The 12,385-nt window shown below is 41.5% G+C and overlaps 1 protein-coding gene across 9 annotated transcripts in view; it reads right to left on the reverse strand.

Annotated features, from left to right (window-relative positions):
• The window catches only part of SGK3 (serum/glucocorticoid regulated kinase family member 3), a 137,280-nt gene that overhangs the window by 71,375 nt on the left and 53,520 nt on the right, over nt 1–12,385 (reverse strand). The window contains exon 3 of one of the 9 annotated variants that reach the window (XM_060200628.1): nt 11,099–11,249. The exons of 6 other annotated variants lie outside the window; for them this stretch is intronic. The gene's annotated coding sequence lies outside the window, so the exon portion shown is untranslated. Of the gene's footprint in view, nt 1–9,540; nt 9,784–9,810; nt 9,948–11,098; nt 11,250–12,385 lie in introns of those variants that run through there. 2 more of the 9 variants (XM_060200619.1, XM_060200650.1) reach the window with 2 other exon arrangements.

Genomic DNA, 12,385 nt, shown 5'->3' on the forward strand with positions numbered 1-12,385 from the left:
AGGAGAGCAGGCTTCTGATTCTGCCACCAGGTTTGGGCAGCAAGGTCAGGAGGGGGCTCATCTTGAAACATCAGATGCCAACATCTAAACTAGAGCTTAGAACAAAATAGGCTCTGAGAGTTGATTCTATCTCAGATCAACTAAGGGACACATAGTGAAATAAAGAGGTCACAAGAAAGAAGGTTTTATTTTACTTTTATTTTTACAATTACTACTACTACTATTATTATTATTTACCAGAGCTCTGCTCAGCTTTGGCTTATGGTTGTGCAGGGGATTGAACCTGGGGCTTCAGAGCCTCAAGCATGAAAGCCTTTCTGCATAACCATTATGCTGTCTTCCCTGCCCAAGAAAGAATGACTTCACATACCTTCTGCATTTGAAAAACTTTGGGAAAAATTAATAAATTAAAATTGGGGGTTAGGTTGTAAAAAGTAGCAAGGACTGGGGTTCTAGCCCTTGGTCCACATCTGTGGGGGGTAAGTTGCACAAGTGATGAAGTAGTGCTGCAGATGTCTCTCTGTCTCTCCTCTCTCTCCCCTTTCTTCTCAATTTCTGGCTGACTCTATTCAATAAATAAATAAAGATAGTAAACAAATTTAAAAAAGAACAAGCCTGCTTTAAAAAGAAGGAGTTAGAGATGAGGACCTAGGGAGAGTTAAGATTGTTATGTGAAAAACTGAGAAATGTTACACATGTATAAACTACTGTATTTTACTGTCAACTGTAAACCATTAATCCCCCCATAAAGAAAAAAAAAGAGGGGAAAAATGTTTGAGGAACTTTTAAAAAAGAAAAAAGGAGTTGGGTGTGGAAAGTTTCATGTTCTTTCAGCAAGAGAGACAGGGCTGGATGAAGAGTGGGAAAAATATTCCCAAATGAGCACCCCAGGTGTGTGTGTGTGTGTGTGTGTGTGTGTGTGTGTGTGTGTGTGTGTGTGTGTGTGTGTGTATGGGAATTATGAGAGGTATAGGCCACATGGCTGCGTTTCATTTTAAGCTATAATAAAATCATCCTCCCAAGAAATTGTTACTGGTTACTTAACTGGAAGTCACTGTAATAATATATAATCTGTATCTGTTTATTTCCGCCTCTAAGAATACCAACTCCAAAATATCCAAAATGTTTCAATAGAAAGAAAACGCATCCTGTTCCATCTCCAAATGAAGTTTGTTGCAGGAAAGATTTTAAAAAAACAAACAAACAAAAAAACCTAACAGGATCTGCCCAGGGAGAATACATAGTAACTGTCTCCCCAATACATATCACATGATGATGTTACAACGTTTCCTGTTTTTCTTCCTTACTAATATATCCTTCCTCTAATTCCCACCCTATCCCCCTTTGATTTTCCTTCCTTGTTATCATAAAGCATTCCTAGTTTTTCCTAGATGTATTACATCTCTTGTTTAAGGCACCTTGTACTTATCCTGATTCTTGACAAATAAAATTTATATAAGAACTCAAAGTAAAACAGGCAAAATATCTCATGTTGGGAAATAATATAGAATAGTCTGCAACTAATAATTTCATAAGAGTGGCCAGAATCCCCATGTTAGAAGAGTTTGTTGGTTCTCTGAAACTGGTTCCATTTTAGTTACAGACATTTAATGAAAGGACCGAGTGAGGAGGCAGAAGTAAATGCTGACAGTCTTCTACTTTCCAAAATAGAATCAAAACCACCTGGATAAGGAAGAAAACTCTAAACATGCTCCACCTAATAACATGTTCCCTTTGTTGTTTTCAAAACCCACAGGGTAGAAATGAGTTGTTGCAGCCATGATTTTCTCAACTTTGAAGCTTCCCAAGATCACCATCTGAGGCTCCTGATCTGCAGAACATTTGTCCTAATTCTGGCTTCATAATCTTTTCCATTCATAGGCACAATCCTAGGTGTGCTGTAAACACACAACACTCCCAGAGATGATCCCTAAACAATTATAATCACTGGCAGAGTAATGGGTAAGATAGTTGTAAGACGAAAACAGGAATGTGAAGGGGAATTCAGAGAGAATTATCAGTGGTAAACTATCACAGGCCCTAGGAAACCTAGGACAGACCTGGTTCTAACTACAGAGGCTGAGAAAGAGCAAAAGAGCACCCCTCTCCCCCAGGACAACAATCACGATGACACCTTACAGTTTGAGAGAACCTCCACTCTGGTATCTTTGCCTCTATCCTAACCCCCTTCTAATCCATTCTTTCACAGTAAACATTTTAGTCATAGTCAAAGTGATAATTTCACTTCTTTGTTTAAATTCTTTCCATGGCTTCCCACTGCACTCAGAACAAAATCAAAACTGAATTATTGCTAACAGCCTACCACCAACTATACAGATAGCTCAATTTTTTTCATACTTCTCCAGCCAGCTTCCATCAGGGGCCTCACTTCCCCTATAAGCCTTCACGACCAACCTAACTTTAGCGTTACTTCAAATTAATCTTCTCTCTCATCATTCTGATCCTTTTTAATTTAACATTTATTACCACCTAGTATTTCACATATTTTGTTCACTGAGGACATCCCAGACCAAAGCGTAGGAACTGAAGTATTTCACCACCATATTAGTAGCCTCCAATACATGTCTGTTTCATTTATTCACTCAATAGGTAAGTGGAGAAACATATTTGGAAACGGCAATTTGTCAAAATGTACAAATGAAATCTTCAAAGTAGCCACTGAGTCATAATTCCTTTTCCTTTTTAACTGGAATAATGTTGTCTTAGCCACTCTTACAGCCCCTCTTAAAATGTGTATTTCCACTCCACATCCACTTAGCTCATCATTCTGTCATCATTCTCCAGAATCATCCACCTTTTCCTCTGTACTATAGTAATCCCATATATATATATATGCCAACACGTGACAATACCTTAATACAATTCTCCCTAAAAACACAGACATACGCATTTAACACGTATTTACATAGTATCTACCACGTGCTGGGGCTATATAATCAGTAAGTGCCCTAACTTATTATTTGTGTGAGTGATTTTATCTGAAAACCTTCTTAGCCAAGGCTTTTTAAAAACAAACAGAACTCAAGGCAAACACAGATGCTTATACGATGTGATAAAAGAAACATTACTCCCAAGCAAATATTTGCTTTCAGGATTCTTCTGACAGTGAAGCATCAATAGTTAGCACATCAGAAGAAACGTCCCTAAGGACAAAAACTGCAACCAATTACCTATTTAAATTACACTATAATTTAAGGGTAAATTATAGTATAGCTGTTCATGGTAAAGTTTACTTTAGTTTTAACATTTCAAAAAATTTGGATATATGTGCATATATACTCCCCCTCCCCCCCACTGGTAAACACTTTCCTACTGATAGAAACTGCAGTTTCATCCCAGGAATGGTAAAACAAATTTAGGCTATACCTGTTAAGTACTCAAAATCAAGGTCAAAAAAAGTTAGGGGGGGCCAGATGCACCTGGCTAAATGCACACATTACAATGCGCAAGGACCGGGGTTCAAGCTCCTGGGGACCAACCTACAGGGAGAAAGCTTCACAAGTGGTGAAGTGAAGCAGGGCTGCAGGTGTCTATCTCTTTCGCTCACTATTGCCCCCTCCCTTCTCAATTTCTCTCGGTCTCTAATATAAATAAATAAATAAATAAATAAATAAATAAAATTTAAAAAAGAAAGAAGTTAGGTTATAATGCCTCAGAATGGGACAGTCCCAGTTGATGTTTGGGAGGCAACATGTGAGAAGAAAACATAAAACTACATTGTAAAACTGTCTACACAAGTTTTTATTTACCCTATTAGAAAACAACTTCAACAAAACTGGAAGTTTTAACAACAGTCAATTTCAATCCGCCTTCTCTCAACAGCCACTAGATCTGGCAAATGTATCTTCACACAACCATGAAAATAAATTAAGAAAGTAGGAACATTTTCCCCTAACACAAAGGACTATCTAGTTGATTTTGAGTGTGTGTGTGTGTGTGTGTGTGTGTGTGTGTGTGTGTGTGTGTAAGTGTTTTATAAAACTGTTTGTCACAGGGGCACAGTTTCCCATTTTCCTAATGCAGGTGTCAGCACACTGCAGCTATCACCAAAGTGGCATCTCCCACCATCACATGGCAACAGGCCCCCAAGATGCTCAGTATCATTTACTGTCAGAGATATGCAAATCAAGATGACAATGAGACACCACTTGGCAACTGTAAGAGTATCTCTCTCTCTCTCTCTCTCTCTCACACAAAAAAAAAAAACTGAAAAAACAAATGCTGGTGATGATATGTGAAAAAGGTGGTGTATTGCACCAAAGTAAAAGACTCTGGTGTCGGTGGGGGAGAGAATATAGGTCCTGGAAAAGGATGACAGAGGACTGAGCGGGGGTTGTATTGTTATGTGGAAAACAGAGAAATGTTATGCATGTACAGACTATTGTATTTACTGTCAAATGTAAAACATTAATCCTTCAATAAACCTTTTTTTTAAAAAAAAGGGAACCCTTTCTACTGTTGGTGGAAACATAAATTAGTTCACCTCCTGTGGAAACCAGTCTGGAGATTACTTAAAATGTTAAAAATAGTCCTACCATATAACATGACCTCTCTTCTCCTAAGTAGCTATCCAAAGAATATAAAAACACTGGTCTGAAGACATGAATGTTATATTCATTGCAATGCTACATGTAATGCCCAACATATGAAAACAACCCATGTGTCCAGTGACAGATGAGTGGTTAAGAAATACACAGTGATACATATACACTATGGAATAATTTTCAGCTGTAAGAAAAGATGCTATCATTCCTTTTGCTGTAACCTGAGTGAAACTAGAGGGAATAATGTTAAAGGAAATTAAGTCAGGAGAAGGAAGACCAGATGATCTCACTCATAGGTGATATTTCAGAAACAGCACAAGGGGTGAAGCATGAAAAGAGAATTTTTTTCATTTAAGTTATGAAGGAAAGAATGCAAATTACTTTCTGCAGACCAGAAAGAGGAAGACCTATCCAGCTAAGAAAATAAAGCAGGGATATAGTATCACTGTGCCTAGAGAGGGAATTAAGTTTAGGAGTAACGAAGCCCCAGAAGAAAATGTACAACTACAGATGTCGCTCTACAAAGCCCATCTTGCCCTTACCGTTTCCTGAGTGCATTTACTTTTGGTGTGTTTTACGTTCTGCTTGGCCACCTATAGCAGGGGTGGGGAGCCTCCAGTCCAAAGGTCTGACCCTACCGGGGCAAGTGTAAGTGGGACTCAAAATCCAACAAACCTAGGGGCATTCTTCATAGCAACCATTAGTGCTTATTTTCAAAATGATAATTTTGTATGGCCCACAAATGATGTTACAAATATCCAAATGGCCCTTGGCAGAAAAAAGGTTCCCCGTCTCTCCCATATGGGACTTTGAAGTGTGTTGCTCTCCCTAACTACTCCCTTCTATGAATCCAGATAGTAACATCTGTAGTTGTATCTTTCTGCAGAGTACAGAATTTCTCCCACATTCTTCCTTGTCTATATTGTAGAACTGATTGTTAAAGCTTAACATTTAATCATTTATAGGCCTACCAGTGGGGGGTCGGGTGGTAGAGCAGCAGGTTAAGCGCACCTGGCCCAAAGCGCAAGGAGGGGTGTAAAAATCCCGGTTTGAGCCCCTGGCTCCCACCTGCAGGGGAGTCGCTTCACAGGTGGTGAAGCAGGTCTGCAGGTGTCTATCTTTCTCTCTCTCCCCTGCTTGGTCTCCCCTCCTCTCTCAATTTCTCTGTCCTATCCAACAACAACATCAATGGCAACAATAATGACAACAAGGGCAACAAAATGGGGGGAAATGGCCTCCAGGAGCAGTGGATTTGTAGTGCAGGCACTGAGCCCCAGCAATAACCCTGGAGGCAAAAAAAAAAAAAGACCTATTAGTGTTTTAAGTTTACTCTTATTTGAAAAGCAGATGAGTAAATGTATTTATTGTTCCTTATAATGCAACTGGGACTTCTGTGTGCTATTTGTCCTCTAGGCACTTATAGTTTAAAAAAAAAAAAAAAAAAGACAAATGCTTAAAGAGTTACAGCTCAATGTAGAATGTGACAAGTTCATCTGAATTCAGATAAAGACAAAATTACTTTCAACTACTTATCTAGGTATTGGGGGTGGTGGTGGTGACATATGGCAAAGCACTCAAAACAGAAAAGGCAGCAAAAGTTCTCAGTCTAAACAAGGAAGTGCCATTTGTCCAGTTTGTCTGAATTCCTGCCCACATGGGGAAGGATGTACTCAATAATGAGACAGAAAGACAAACTGTCATGAAGTAACTCTCACCTCTGGATTTTATATGGCATTCCTATTAAAGTCTTATTTTCCCTTTCATATTTATAAGCATAAGTTGAAATTTCTTTATCTATATATGAAATAAAATGTGACATCATGCTATAGAAATCTTTGAATGCCAAGCTTCTCACCGTAGATTTCATTTTACAGATGGAGATGTGAAGACATCTTGAAAAAGGAACTTGCAGGCTGTAGGAGTAACAAAGGACTTGAAGAAAAAGGATTGCAGATTTGCAAAAACTGACAGAAGAAATAAGTTAGTAGTTCCATGCCTGTGCAGTGCAAGGCGGAGGGTAAAAGTAATATGGTCTCAAGGTTTTATTCCTCAGTAGACAGAAGGGCAGGGGATGGAGCAAAATGATAATGCGCATACTTTGTATGTGTGAGGCCTTGGGTTCTATCTCTAGAATAATCAAACAAAAATAAAAAGGTGGTAGCCCAGCGGGTTAAGTGCACATGGCGTGAAGCGCAAGGACCCAGGCAAGGATGCCAGTTTAGAACCCCTGGCTCCCCACATGTAGGGGGGACGCTTCACAAGCGGTGAAGCAAGTCTGCAGTTGTCTGTCTTTTTCTCCCCGTCTTCCCTTTCTCTCTCAGTTTCTCTCTGTCCTAACCAACGACAGCAATAACAACAACAATAGTAACAACGATAAACAACAAGGGCAACAAAAGGAAAAAAGGGGGGGGTAGCCTCCAGGAACAGTGGATCCGTGGTGCAGGCACCGAGCCCCAGCGATACTTTTTGGATGCAAAAAATAAAAATATATTAAAAAATAAAATAAAACAATTTTAAAAGACTGCATAAACATGAAACGTAGGGCAGAGGGGAGGGGGAGCGCAAGGCAAAATGGCAAAGAATTGGCTTCAGCGGGTACTAGATGAAAATGTCTACATCTGGGAGTCGGGCGGTAGCGCAGCAGGTTAAGCGCAGGTGGCGCAAAGCACAAGGACCGGCATAAGGATCCCGGTTCGAACCCCGGCTCCCCACCTGCAGGGGAATCGCTTCACAGGAGGTGAAGCAGGTCTGCAGGTGTCTGTCTTTTTCTCCCCTCTCTGCCTTCCCCTCCTCTCTCCATTTCTCTGTCCTGTCCAAAATGACGACATCAATAACAACAATAATTACTACAATAAAACAAGGACAACAAAAGGGAATAAATAAACGAATAAATAATATTAAAAAAAGAAAAGAAAATGTCTACATCAGATCTAATCATTTTTTTAAATACTTTTTAAAAATATATTTATTTTATTTATTTTTTCCCTTTTGTTGCCCTTGTTGTTTTATTGTTGTAGTTATTATTGTTGTTGTTGTTGTTGGATAGGACAGAGAGAAATGGAGAGAGGAGGGGAAGACAGAGAGGGGGAGAGAAAGATAGACACCTGCAGACCTGCTTCACCGCCTGTGAAGCGACTCCCCTGCAGGTGGGGAGCCGGGTTTCGAACCGGGATCCTTATGCCGGTCCTTGTGCTTTGCGCCACCTGCGCTTAGCCCGCTGTGCTACAGCCCGACTCCCCAGATGTAATCATTTAACACCTTGAAGTGCCCACTATTATTTCTAGGCACTTAGGATCCAGCAGTGAACGCAACTATAAGCAATTGTATCAACGTGGAATTTACCCGCTAATGGTAAACAATAGATAATGAACAAGTAAATAAATATACACATATACTGATGGAGTTTCACAGAAGTTTAATTAGAAGGGTCCAACTGAGATTGAAACATCTGAGCAAATACCTAGAGGTGAGGGGGCGAACAATGAAAGGAACCAGGGGAGTTAGTAACTAACACACCCATCTCTAGATAATTTCACTCCATGAAGCTTTTGAAGTTAGCAGCAATTACAATTTATCTCTTTGGTGACCTAATCCTCTTTCCTTGGGTTAGCATTCAGAATTCTGCTTCCTGACTATCATAATGAAGAAAATTTCACCAATAACAAACTGCCTACTAGGTCAATTTGTTTACACTAGCTGCTCACGTTCCCTATATGGGAGAAAGGGCCGGGAGAAAAGGCCACATTTTAAAACAACAAAGCCAAAGCACTGTTAGAACATGTTTGTACAAAACTTAAAAAGACAATCATCTTGTTCTCAAAGCAATCATTGATGTAGCAACTTTGAGACTTGTGATTTAAATCAAAGGTGCTGAAGAATGATTATGAATCATGCAATTAAGCTACTAAGCAGGATGTTCCTGGAAAAAAAGCAGCACAGTACCATAAAACTATCAGAAATAAAAATAGTGCTATATAAAAACTATAAATATCACCCAATGATTTTATGACTTACTGCTCAGCAGAACTAAATACTTGTTTAAACTTTGTCATCTCTAACTCTGAGGGGAACTGGTTTGATTTCTCAGAATCCTTTCAATCTTTAGATTTTCTTTTTAATGTGAAAATTATGATTCTAATGTTTTTACCATGCACTTGGTTAGTCTGGCTCACTTAGTGTTGTTAGCACTAACAGTACAAACAAGCACCCCACTAATTAAATAACACAATTTATAAGTTCTGTATAAGTGATCTAGACTTTTAAATCTACTAGATCTTGGTGCGTAAGACTACACTTACTCTAAAGGGGCTGCCTTTAAATCTCTTAGAAAAGTCTCCTCAAGACACAGACGCTTCTGTTTCACTTGAAAATGGCTTTGATTTGGAACACTGGATGATGGCATTAAGTAATAACGCTAATACTAGCAAAGATAATAAGGTTTCTTCTGGTCGAACTCAGTCTTTGAGAATAGACAGAGTTTTTGAGCTTTGATTTCCAACGGCATCTCTAGCAACATTTCTGCAGTTTTGCGGAGGTGCAACTTGGAAGACTAACGTCCATCTGAATGCATAATAAGAGAAAAACAGCCGCACTGTGGACCCAGTGTCAGGCACTTAAGTATCAACTCATGTAATCCTCATAACAGTCCTACAAGGATTGCACTATTCGTCCTCATTTCACCTGGGAGGTAACAAAGACACAGAGAAACTAAGAAAATTTCCCCAAGTTGGCAAGTTAACAAGGGAGAGTCAAACCGAGAAATGCTTAGTTCCAAAACCTGCGCGCTCCATTTCTACTGCCAACACAAGGCTTACCGTCCTTGTGGAAGTAACAGTCCCAGTACTGCTCGCAACTTCCAACAAACTAACCTGGAGTCCAAAGAAAGCCGCGACCGCCTTTGAACACCGAGCTTCTCCTACAGTTCTGACTCACCAAGCACAACTACATTTTACAGAATACAAAATCTCTACCGTACCTGCGGCGAACTAGGGAGGAGGAAGGGAGCGGAGCAACGCAAGTGTTTTCTGTCCCGAGCTCAAGTCGAGCTGGCGAGCAGCGAAGCCAGAGGCCGACCCGACCCGCAATCTCTGACCCTCTCCGGGGAGCAGTGCAGGCCGGCCTCCCTCGCCCCAACTCCGCAAGGAAGAGACACCTGGGCCTGCACCGCCCAGCCACACCTGCCTTGGGCCGCCCGCAGGGTCCCTACACCTGGCCGGCGCTGCGCCGGGACCCCTCCCATACTAACCTGCTGGGACCCACGCCCGGCGCGTGGCTAGCAGGACCGGCAGCCAGCGATGCGCCACACTCCGCCCCAGGCCGCGCCACGCCTCCTACCCCCCAAAGGCGCCCGCGGCCCGGCCAGCAGCTCGACCTCTGGGCCCCGCCCCCCGCCCCCCGCAGCGGGTCCGACCTCCACCAATCAACGGAGCGGCCTCTGCGGAGGCCCCGCCCCATGATTAGGGGAGGAGCCTATGGTCACTCAGCTCCACCCTCTGTATGGTGCGGGGGCGGTGCTGGGCCTTAGAGGAGCTGTGGGTTTTGGTGCAAGGCCCCTTCGAGGACCCGAGTGAATGAAAGTGGGGAGAACGTGAGAGTGAGTGACCCAGAGGGAGGAAGGGCCAGAGGCAGGCAGGCAGAAAAGGGAAACAGAACCATCAGAAATAGGAAAGGGAAAGAGAAGGCACTCCTTCCAGGTTCTAGCTAAAGTGCAAGAACAGATGAGATTTCATAAAATGATAGATAGCCTTCACTCATTTAGGGTCTTGGACCTCACTCTCTTTGTTGAGGGTGGAAGTCACACTGGATTTCAGAATTCCATGCGTGAAAAGTCATAAAGGAAGTGAGAGAGCAGAACTTGCAAGTATAAGGTTCTGAGTTTGGTCCCTAATACCTGCATTTGAATGATGCTCCCATTTAATCAGAGGATGAGGTTTAGAGGGGGCAAAGTAAAGAAACAGTTCCTTTATCTCCTCCTCCTCCAACTCCTCCGCGCTGGATTTGATACCAGGGAATCAAACCCAGGGTCTTCAATAGAAGGCATGTATGTGGTCTGCCACTGAGTCACCAGCTAGCCCCAGCAATACTCTTTCCAAGCGCAAGACCTTCACCTCTTTTTCCCCCTCTCAAATCTCAATGGTTTCTTGGTTTTCTCCACTAGAAAATATCTTCATTTATCTTTCTCATTTTTCACTGCTATTTCTGTATACAGTACAAATTCAAAGAACTCACAATCATTTAACTGACCCTCACCTCCTTTTTTTCTACCTAATCTTCGTGCACACATCTGTCTGATGCTGTATCCTCTACAGCATTGACAACACATAGCCAACACTGCTATCACTGAGCATTATACCCACTAACACTTAGTTCTTTCCAATCCTAGTTACCAGTGCTAACAATAATTCAGAGGTATCTCTATGCCATAAAATACTATACTAGAGTTTTTACCACTGGATACTTACATGGGCTACCTTGTTTTGTTTTCTCTACTATTTTTAATATTTATATTTAAAACCACATGGTAAGCTACTTACCAAATACCCATATGTCTCAGACAATTTAGACGAAAAAGCTATCTTCAATATCTTAAAAGTCTGGGCCAGGTTCAGCAGAGAAGCAATTACAGAAGCCAGAACCCCCCCCCCCACACCTTCTGCACCTCATAATGATCCTGGATCCATATTCCTAGAGGGATAAAGAATAGGAAAGCTGGGGAGTCGGGCTGTAGCGCAGCGGTTTAAGCGCAGGTGGCGCAAAGCACAAGGACCGGCGTAAGGATCCCGGTTCGAACCCTGGCTCCCCACCTGCAGGGGAGTCGCTTCACAGGCGGTGAAGCAGGTCTGCAGGTGTCTATCTTTCTCTCCCCCTCTCTGTCTTCCCCTTCTCTCTCCATTTCTCTCTGTCCTATCCAACAACGACAACAACAATAATAACTACAACAATAAAACAACAAGGGCAACAAAAGGGAATAAATAAAATAAATACTTAAAAAAAAAAAAGAATAGGAAAGCTTTCAAGGGAGGGAGTAGGATATGGAGTTCTGGTGGTGGGGACTGTGTGGAAATGTACCTACTCCTCTTATCCTATGGTTTTGTCAATATTTCCATTTTGTAACTAAATTTTTAAAAAATGTTAAAAAAAAAATTGGGGGCCAGGAAGTGGCTTACCCAGTTAAGCGCACATTTCACCATGTGCAAGAACCCAGGTTTGGGCCCGCTTCCCACCTGCAGGGGGGAAGGTTCATAAGAGGTGAAGCAGGTGTGCAGGTATATTATCTTCCTCTCTTCCTATCTCCCCTTTTCTCAATTTCTCTCTGTTCTGTCAAATAAAATAGGAAGGGGTGGGGGGAAATGGCGGGGCCAGGTGGTGGCACACCTGGTGAAGCACATGCATTAAAGTGCACAAGGACCCTGGTCCCCACCTGCAGGGGTAAGCTTCAGGAATGGTGAAGCAGGGCTGCAGGTATCTTTTGAAATGTTTCTTTTCCTTTCTATTCTCCATTCCCTCTCAATTTTTCTCTCTCTATCCAATAATAAATAAATAAAAATAGAAAAAAATCATTTAAAAAAAAGAAAGAAAAAGGTGGTCCAGGAGGTGGCACAGTGGATAAGGCATTAGACTCTCAAGCATGAGGTCCTAAATTCAATCCCTGGCAGCACATGTACAAGAGTGATGTCTAGTTCTTTTTCTCTCTCCTATCATTTCTCATGAATCAATAAATAAAATCTTAAAAAAGAAGAAAGAAAGAAAGAAAGAAAGAAAGAAAGAAAGAAAGAAAGAAAGAAAGAAGAAAGAAAAATGGCCATCAGGAGTGGAGTCAT

This window comes from Erinaceus europaeus, chromosome 1, assembly GCF_950295315.1.
Source record: "Erinaceus europaeus chromosome 1, mEriEur2.1, whole genome shotgun sequence".
Lineage (NCBI taxonomy): Eukaryota > Metazoa > Chordata > Mammalia > Eulipotyphla > Erinaceidae > Erinaceus > Erinaceus europaeus.